The sequence below is a fragment of the Gossypium hirsutum genome, chromosome A02 (assembly GCF_007990345.1).
Source record: "Gossypium hirsutum isolate 1008001.06 chromosome A02, Gossypium_hirsutum_v2.1, whole genome shotgun sequence".
NCBI classification, from domain to species: Eukaryota; Viridiplantae; Streptophyta; class Magnoliopsida; order Malvales; family Malvaceae; genus Gossypium; species Gossypium hirsutum.
Genome location: NC_053425.1, coordinates 83551980 through 83561159, shown reverse-complemented (window position 1 = coordinate 83561159; position 9180 = coordinate 83551980). Strand labels below are relative to the sequence as shown.

General features: G+C 28.0%; 2 long non-coding RNA genes across 3 annotated transcripts; one reads left to right on the top strand and one right to left on the bottom strand.

The window, feature by feature from the left end:
• Positions 1 to 997: 997 nt before the first annotated feature.
• On the bottom strand, positions 998 to 7434 carry LOC121212407 (uncharacterized). Of its 2 annotated transcripts, none has more exons than XR_005907526.1 (3): positions 7040 to 7434; positions 1666 to 1786; positions 998 to 1378 (listed from the first exon to the last, which is right to left on the bottom strand). It is a non-coding gene; the product is annotated as an uncharacterized lncRNA (long non-coding RNA). The 2 variants fall into 2 exon arrangements; XR_005907528.1 differs by having other exon boundaries at positions 1666 to 1776.
• LOC107951803 (uncharacterized) lies at positions 2618 to 4123 on the top strand. Its single transcript, XR_001698620.2, has 2 exons — positions 2618 to 3248; positions 3913 to 4123. It is a non-coding gene; the product is annotated as an uncharacterized lncRNA (long non-coding RNA).
• Positions 7435 to 9180: the final 1746 nt, after the last annotated feature.

Here is a 9180-nt window from a genome sequence, read left to right as displayed (position 1 = left end):
TAATCAAATCTGTTTAAAAACAATTTGGAAAAAAAAGAATAAAGGTTGATAGTAAAAAAAAAATCTCAAAAATACAATTAGGGGCATTTTGATAAAACTTATAAACACTAGTGGCCAAATTTGTCATTAAGCCATTGTTCTTCTTATAGATGAAAAAGTTAGCTTAGACGGTTAAAGTCTTAATGACACTAACGTGACTACTCACATGATTACTGACATATACTTCAGAAAAATTATTAAAAAATACAACAATATAAAAATTTTTAAATATCCATGCCATTCATGAAGTATATATAATTTGTCTTATTAATTTTGTTAAAATTTTAACAATTCAGCAAGCTTTTTTTACAAAGAAAAGTTAATTGATTAAAATTTAAAAGTTATCCAAAAATGGAATTAAAGCTAAAGTGACAAAATGAGTAAATATTAATGATTAAATTTATTATTATGTCTTAGTTTGAATATTATCTCCATTCAGAAATTCTTTTATTTTTTACTTTTAAATGATGTATTTAAGGATTAATTTAGTATCACTGCGAAAAGAAGAGTCACTTATTGATGGTAAATATCAAAAACTCTGTTGGTATAACAACTTTGATTTTATACCCACGGTATAATATGCTACCCCGTCCAAAATATGACCCTCATTACAAGTTTCGAGGGTTATCCATCAATTTATTTTTTACGAAAACATTACCAATCCTTAAATACTTTTAATCTACTATACTGCCTCATTCTGTTAGTAAAAGTTAAATTTATTTTTAAGATTTTCTATTTTGATTTTTTTTCAGATTTCCCCATTTAACAATGATATTTTTACAAATAACATATTATTTTTTCTTTTTATTCCTATGAATTATTCTAGACAATTTTCTATTTGGTATTTTCAAAAAATTTTAACAATTATATTTTAAAAATAAAATAATCTATCAATAAAATATAAAAAATTAAAAAACAAACAAAACAAAACAAATATTTTCCGTTAATAATGTATAACTTAACATGAACATTAAAACATAAAAAGTTTCCAAACTACAAAGTTAACAAATTTCCTTGCTAGAAATTACAATAATCAATTACATAAAAAGAGAAGATTCAATCAATTAAACATATTCAAAATATACAGTAGTAGTAGATATCAAAATAGTTGATGTCTCATCCTTCTCTGTCGTAGAATTCCTTAGAGACATACAACGAATTTATTTCACTCCAAAAAATTCTTTTTTTTCTCCCCAAATTTTCCAACGTTTTGGTGATAGAAGAAGGCAAGGTTTGTTCGTTGATCAATGTAGAGGTACTACTACCGTGATCTTTTTGTTGTTGTATCCTGGGAGGCAGACGACCAATGTTTTTCCAAGTATCATAGGAGCTGCCGAATCTGTTTTAAGGAAACTATGAAAACAGGTTTCAACATCTAGTAAAACTTGATTCCCTTATTCGATTTCTGATTTTTCAAAATCTTGTATATTTAATTATTTTTTAGATATGATGTTTTAAATAAATATTTATATTTATTTAATTTGTTTTGCTTAGATCTAGTGTTTTTTACATAACTATAAGCAGTTGTTTAGATCTTGTATTTAATATAAATATATTTGTTCGCTAACGTGTTTTGTCTAACATAATTAATATATGAACTAAATGGAGAAAATGAGATATAATTACCTCATTAACAAGGTTATATATATCAGCGCAAACATCAAACAGGACTAAATTCAAAGTCTTGTATGGAAGAGCTGTACATGTATCACCTGAAAAACTGTAATTCAATGCAACCTGGAAGAATCTTGACAAAATAACAAATTGATTAAAGAAATCAGATAAAAAGTAAAACTTCAATCCTAAACAACAATCAACATAGAATTTTCAAGATCCAACATGTTCCAATTAATTAGCTTAACAAGATCAAAAAAAAATGAAAAATCTTGAGTTGAGTTTTATTTTGAGTACCCATTCAATGTTTTAAAGCTGGCATTGGCAATGTATATTAAATGCAAATCTATTTCAAGCAAATTGCATGATGGCATTCATGGTCACTGAAGGCTAAAGTAACAAGAACTAATCAATAGGATCATCAGAATTGAAATAATTGTACTTTCTTCTCCAATTGAATCATTTTAAGCTATATAGTTTTCAAATTTTGAATTTGTATCTTGACGCAAATGACATTTGTTAGTCCATTAACTAGATTTTTTGTAAGTAATATGTGAAAATAGTAAGTTGACATGGTATTACACATATGATAATATGTTTACCACTTCAGATTTTGGAAATAATAGAACTTAATGAATTTAACAATTATTGTTTGGTGAGCACTGAAATTTTAAATTTTGAAAAGTACAAGGACTAAAAAAAATCAAATTAAGGTGCATGGATTAAATCCACAACTTTCGTAAAGTATAAGGACTAATAGCAGACTTTAACCTAAAAATATCAATAATACTTAAGAGAAAAAAATTGTTTAAACAAATAACGAAACTTAAAATCAAATCATTGCATGTAATATGTTAGTCCAAGAAACAATTTGACAATATAATTTCTAATAAAAATAACAAAAAATAAACATCATGTACAATTTGATTTGATTGCTCTAAAGTTTCATATTTTTTGAGCTATTTCCTCTCTAATGTTAAATATATACTCCTTGTTATCATCTATTGATACTTGGCCAAATTCTTTATCACCTATAAAAGAAGTTATGAAGTATGAAACAAGTTAGCACGATTCAACTTTATTTTTTATGTTGCGCGTGGGTGGTGTTTTTAATATAGAAATCATTCTTTTTTTCTTTTCAAAATAACAAATGTGTATTGCCCGAAATTTCCAATGTCGAAATTTTTTCAATTTACTCAAATTGGAATCTGATATGTTTCAAAATTTTAAATTGAGAGATTTTCATAGAACAGGTATCAAAGTATTTTTATAACTCCGTATAATTAAATTTTCATCATTAAATTAGTTAGTAATAATTAGATTAGAATTTGGGGTATGGACTATTTTGTAAGGAAGTCAAATTTGAGAGGAAAATGTCTTAAGAGTGAAGAATAGAATTAGAAAGGGGTGAGGTCTTAAAATGGTTATTAGCCCAAAGGTACCAGAGTAAATAGACCATTTAGTAAAAGCGAATGGAGAGAACGATTACTTAATTCTCCATTCCAAACAAACCGATTAAAATTCTCTCAACATTCTTTCCATTTTTCTTTCCTTCAGTCTACAATTCTTGATTTCAATCAAACAATTTCAGCAAGGTAATCATGAGTTTCAAATCATTTTCTTCATCTTTTCAATTTTCTAGGCTCGATTTTAACATTTTCCTTCTCTTTACTATGTTCCATATTAATCTCCAAGTTTGGAGGAGATTTTGATTTTTGATGATTATATTAAAAATTTAAAAAGAGATCTAATGTTTTTCAAGATTACAAATCCTTTTAAATTACTACAAAACAAAATTTTGAAAGTTTGGAACATCTTCTTATTCTCCATTTTCACGTTAAATGCATCCTAGAGAGAGTTTGATTTTGTGTCTTTGCTAGTGGTTTCTTGTTATATCCTTGGTTTTTACATGTTTAAATAATCATTAGAATGGGAAATTTTAGCTTTGGTGAGGATTTGACTAAGTTCCTGCGTTATGGATGAGTTCTTAAGTGAGAAGGTAAGTTAGGGATTTTGCTTGGTTTTGATGGTTTTAGGTAAGGTTTAGAATGTTTTTAAGCTATAAATACTAATTATACCATTAGATTTCAGATTAGGAGAAGTTAGAGCTAAGTTTGGGAGAGTTTTCTTAAGTGGTCTAAAAAGTGAAATTAATGTCTTGCTTCCTTGAATTGTATCATTTCAATAAATTTAGGGTTTTATTATTATGGTTTGTTTGTTAATCTAAATTTTTATTTTTATTTGGTGATGAATTTGAAGCTAAAGAATTTGGTGAAAGTTTGATGGTGAAAGGGAAGGAGAAAGTGTTGGAAGAGTAGCTGGTTTCTGTTTATGCATTCTAATTTTAATTTACTTTATGTTTTTGTCTAAATTGCTAGGGACTATTTTTATGGTATTAGTTTTAAATGTCGAATTGGTGAGCAATATGCTACATATGAATTTCAAGTTGAATCTAAGACAATTATGTGAATGTTGATTCTTGAGATGCTTTATTGAGATACGATTTGAGAATGACGTTGTTGATTCGTTGGTATGTTTTGGTGTATGATTATGTTGAAATTACATGTTTTAATTGTGAAATGATCTTATAACAAAATTGGATAGACTCCGAGTATAGTTGACATGTAATTATATATACATAGAGTTTTTTAAAGATTTTGTGTTTACAGGTTAGTCTAACGTGTTTGGTAGATTTGTTTTGTGGCACTCTACACAATTCTTGAGGAGCAATTGGTTAAGTCATGTTATACACACACTAGTTATTTGTTATATTGTGTACCCTATTGTGCTTATGCACTACATTTCAAGGATTCAGATGGATATACATTTACTCGTTTACTATTCTAGGTTTGATCAATAAGGGCAATGCTTATAAGAAATATTAATGTTGCTTGAGATGTGAATTTGTTGGTGGATTATCATGTTGGCTTGAGTTGTGCATTGCTATTAAATATGCTATAGCACTTTTTTGTAACACCCCTCACTCGCCTCAACATATGGTATGAATGAGAGATGCTATCGAAAACTTTCTAATTTAAACCAAAAGTTTTCATTTGTAGAAACATTTGTTTCACAACATATTAATGTTCTTTAAATCAAATTGACAAATTTTAGGAAGACTCAAATATGATTAGAAATCATTTTGGGTCATTTAATATATATAGGGATATTGCCAAACCATAAAGCGAGTGTTCCAAACTCTTTTGCTTAAAGATTAATCAAGATGAGAAAAATAAGAGTTTTACTATAATTTAAAATTTTAAAAAAACTTAAATAAAATCATAGAAATAAGATGATATGGTTTAGGGAATTTATAATCAATTTAAAATCATTTGAAGTGGTTCAAGGGTTATTGGAGGTGCTCGGGACCTAAAACAAACGTTGAAAAAGCACATCAATTTAAAACAGTGTTGTGGCTCGGGCCATGCACTATGGTTACAACACAATTCCCTAGTTGTGCCAATTTAAGTCCTTAGAACTATAAAAATTTGTATTTTGTTTGACTTGTGATGCCATAGAGACCAAGTACCAATATTGAGGCCTTAGAGCTAAAAATTTGTCCTAAATCTCTCTAAAACATCCCTAGACATTACCATAATATATTAATGAATTTCAAAACATTATAATTCCATTTCTAAACTAATTTAAATGCGAATATAAGACATAAAAACATTCAAACCAAATAACAAAATAAAACTTGATTTAGAAACACCAAAATTACTTAAATTACAATTCAAGTTTACAAATCCACTATTCAAACTAAAACCTTATGTACATACCAATCTATAATATCAAAGAAGTCCAAAATAAAAATGATATACAACCTTAAAATGAATTTTGATGTGAAGCTCACAATCTAGAACCTTAAACTTCTCGACAAATCCAATACCTACATGTTCAAGACAACTAATGCGTGATCTTGAAGAGCTTAACAAGTATTGAAGGATAAACCTATCCTATTTCTTATCAAGTTTGAGCCTTTACTATGTATGCCATTCTAATTTCATTTAAGCAACATTTTAATACTACTCCTTGATTCGTTTCAGTATACCAGAATGGAAGGGCTCAATTAATATATGGATGGTTTGTTCACCAATCTGTATTATAAAATTCCTATTCAAGACTATTATGGAGAGTTCATAGTTTCTTGACATGTTCATACCTGATTCTCATTTATGGCATTTGTTTCCTATATGAATCATACATTTCATTTTCATTTCTTTTATTAGAGTTATACATGATTCATCGATTTCTTTAAATATAGCTTAAGGCAAGTTCAGTAGGCTACACATTTTTAAAGCATATTATCCTATTAAATTTTTATTAGTTTACTTATCATTTGCTCTCTCTTTTTTCATCTCATTTAGACTAATCCCTTTGTTTCATATTGAGAAGTTTACATATAGTGATTAATATTCATGAGCAAGTTCATTATCAAGATTTTAGTTCATTTATGCCCTTAGTAAATTCTAGTAAAACAACTCGAATACACATGACTCCTCCACCACACTAAAGAGAACCAAAATGCTGAATCATAAGGCAACGTAATACATCCCTCCACCACACCAAAAAGGCTCGTGAGAGCATAAACTACACTACACCAAGGTGCACGTAAGTGCAAGGCTCGAAGGTGACGTAAAGTGCACACAAGTGCAAAACTTCTGATAGAACTTCAAACACACTATAAACCCTAATTTCCATGCCAACTGTATCCTAACATTTCACTAATTTTACTAGGGCATGTTATAATCATTACACATATCATATATCCATCTAATCCATTAATGTATCTATTTTTCAAATAGAAAAAGCATAGTTAATCTATTCTTTGCCTATCTCCACATCTAGGCGCCTAAATTCTCACACATATACATTCAAATCACATAAGTCTTATAATCATGTTCTAATCTTTTATACTATGGTTTCCATAAATTAGAAGTAACAAATTCATGTGTTCTTTACTATTATCATAGTCATTATGATATTTTATGTCTATATATAGAAAAATTTATATTTTCGTGACCACATACATATTTCTTCACATTTCAAGTTCATATTTATAATAATAGATTGATTCCATTAACAACCTTTAAAATTTTCAAGTCAATCACAACTTTTTCATCATGACATATTAATACATTTTTTTAATGTCAATTTTTTCCCTATTCTCACCTTTATACAATAACATATTCATTAGGCATTCCATGGCAACCAAATTCTCATGACATTTTACTATGAATTTAAAATGTCGTATATTCTAGGCTTATTAAGCATTAATATTCCAAGTTACTTATTTCTAACATTTAATACATTTCAATATCATTTTCATATTCATAAATTTTCTTTAAACTTATTAAGATAGGTAAGGGTATCCAAGGATACTTACCTTTTTGTATGCCAACATAAAATCATGCCTTCATAAGCTTGAATCCATCCTCAATTAAGCTTGAAACCTCATTTCATGAGATTTCCTCATTTTCCATACACACAAAAATATAACTAAAATTAACACAAAAACTTTCTCATAACAATCCATAACAAATATCAAGTTAGGGAGGATAAAAAACACCATATATTACCTTAATGGAGCTTTCTCTCACTAGCCATACTTTCTCCCACTAAAACCATCAGGAAACCTAGCTAAAAATGGAGGAAACTATAGTATAAAACTAGCATGGAGTTTAATTTCTAAGTGATTTGAGCAAGAAAATCAAGGTGGGTGATGAGAAACGAAAAAGAAAAAGAAAACAGGCTGGGGAAGCTTTTTCACCTTCTCTATGGATGCTATTGACCAAGGGGGAAATGGTGGATTCTCTATTTTTTTTCATCCTTTTAAAATACTGATCAAATGGGCCAAGGCCCATTTCTAAAGTTTAAGTCCAAAATTTGATAAGTCATGATCTGGTTCTTTAACACAATAACTAAACGATCCATAATAATTCTAATTATCGAATATCTCATTTAAATAACGTCCCCATTATAAAATCTTCAAGAACTAACAAAATACCCTTTCATGGTAAATTATGATTTTTCCATTTTTTACTACTTGACACAATTTCTTCATAAAATTAAGTATTTTGTCTAAGTAAATCTCATAAATTGTAATAAAACTTTATTATTATTCTATAGGTGGAAAAAAATACACATTCGCTCTTTTTTCAGTAAAGATGGAAAATTTGTAATTTAGTGTTTATACTATCAAATATTTTCAATTCGATCCCAAAAGCGATTTCCATTATTCTAATAAATTTTCCAAACTATTTCCATGTTAAATAATATGTAGTACTATATTTTTTTTCTTTGTGGGTACATTGCACTTTAGTCCTCAAACTTTTCCAAATGTGTGATTTAGTCCTTTTTGCCACATTCTCACTTCTAAAAATCTTTTCATTAATTTACATCTTCAAAATCAATTTTGCTATTGTAAGAATTCTTTATTTGACTATTTTTCAAATTTTCTTGCAATTTCACTATTTCTAATTTTGGAATAGTGCACGTGTCTTATCATAAATTTTGAGATATTACATTTTTAGTATAAGGTGAAAATACTATGGTTTTAATATATATGATTGATGTCATGATATTTTAAATGGCTTTCCTTTTATGTTCAAGAATGCTATGATATTGTCTATTAATATTTGTTTATTACGCTTTCAATTTAGCTTAATCATAAAGTTATTTAGAAATTGGATATGCACCACTAAGCTTAATGGAAAAGCTCAACATGCGGATTTGTGTTTTGTGTGTAAGTTCATGAGTTTCATGAGCATTTCTTAGGGACGAGCATCATCATTCTCAAGAGTCTTAGTTGGCCTTTTACTTTTGTAATGTCATTTGCACTTTTTATTAATTTTCTGACACTTTGTTTTGGTATTTTTGATACTTATGAGGCTTTTATCTTATTTTAGATGTTGAGCTTTTGTAACGACTCGATTTTAGTCAATGTTAAACAATACAATTTTGAAATCAAATTTCGTAAAATGGGTCAGTTGGGAATTTTTAATCGAAAGATTTACATGTCTTACACAAAATTATAGAATCTATTTATTAAATGATTAAATGAGAAAAGTTACTAATTATAACACAGGGACCAAATTGGAAAGTGAGTTATATAGAGAGAATTTATTAAGATTTGAGAAAGCCCTTAAGTGGTAATAAAATCAAGGCCTTAATTGTAATATTGCCATAATTGAAGTTTAATTAGTGTCTAAGCTTCATCTTTGCCATCAAATTCCACTTACTTAGGTGATATAGATTTAAAGCCCTTGTATTTTGATTAATTAAGCTTAAATTATATGCTAATTACATGTATATATAGCATGTTAGTGGAAGAGAGAAGTATAAGCCATAATTTTCATCTTCCTCTAGCCATCCCTAACAAAGAAAAAAAGAAAGAAAGAAATTTAGTTTTTACATCCTCCAATGTCGTCCCATAAGTACAAGCTAAAGACGATTTCAGAACCTTGAAGGTGAAAAGAAGAAAGAAGGCGATGAACAATTAGCAATTCTGATTTGTGCTTTTATAAT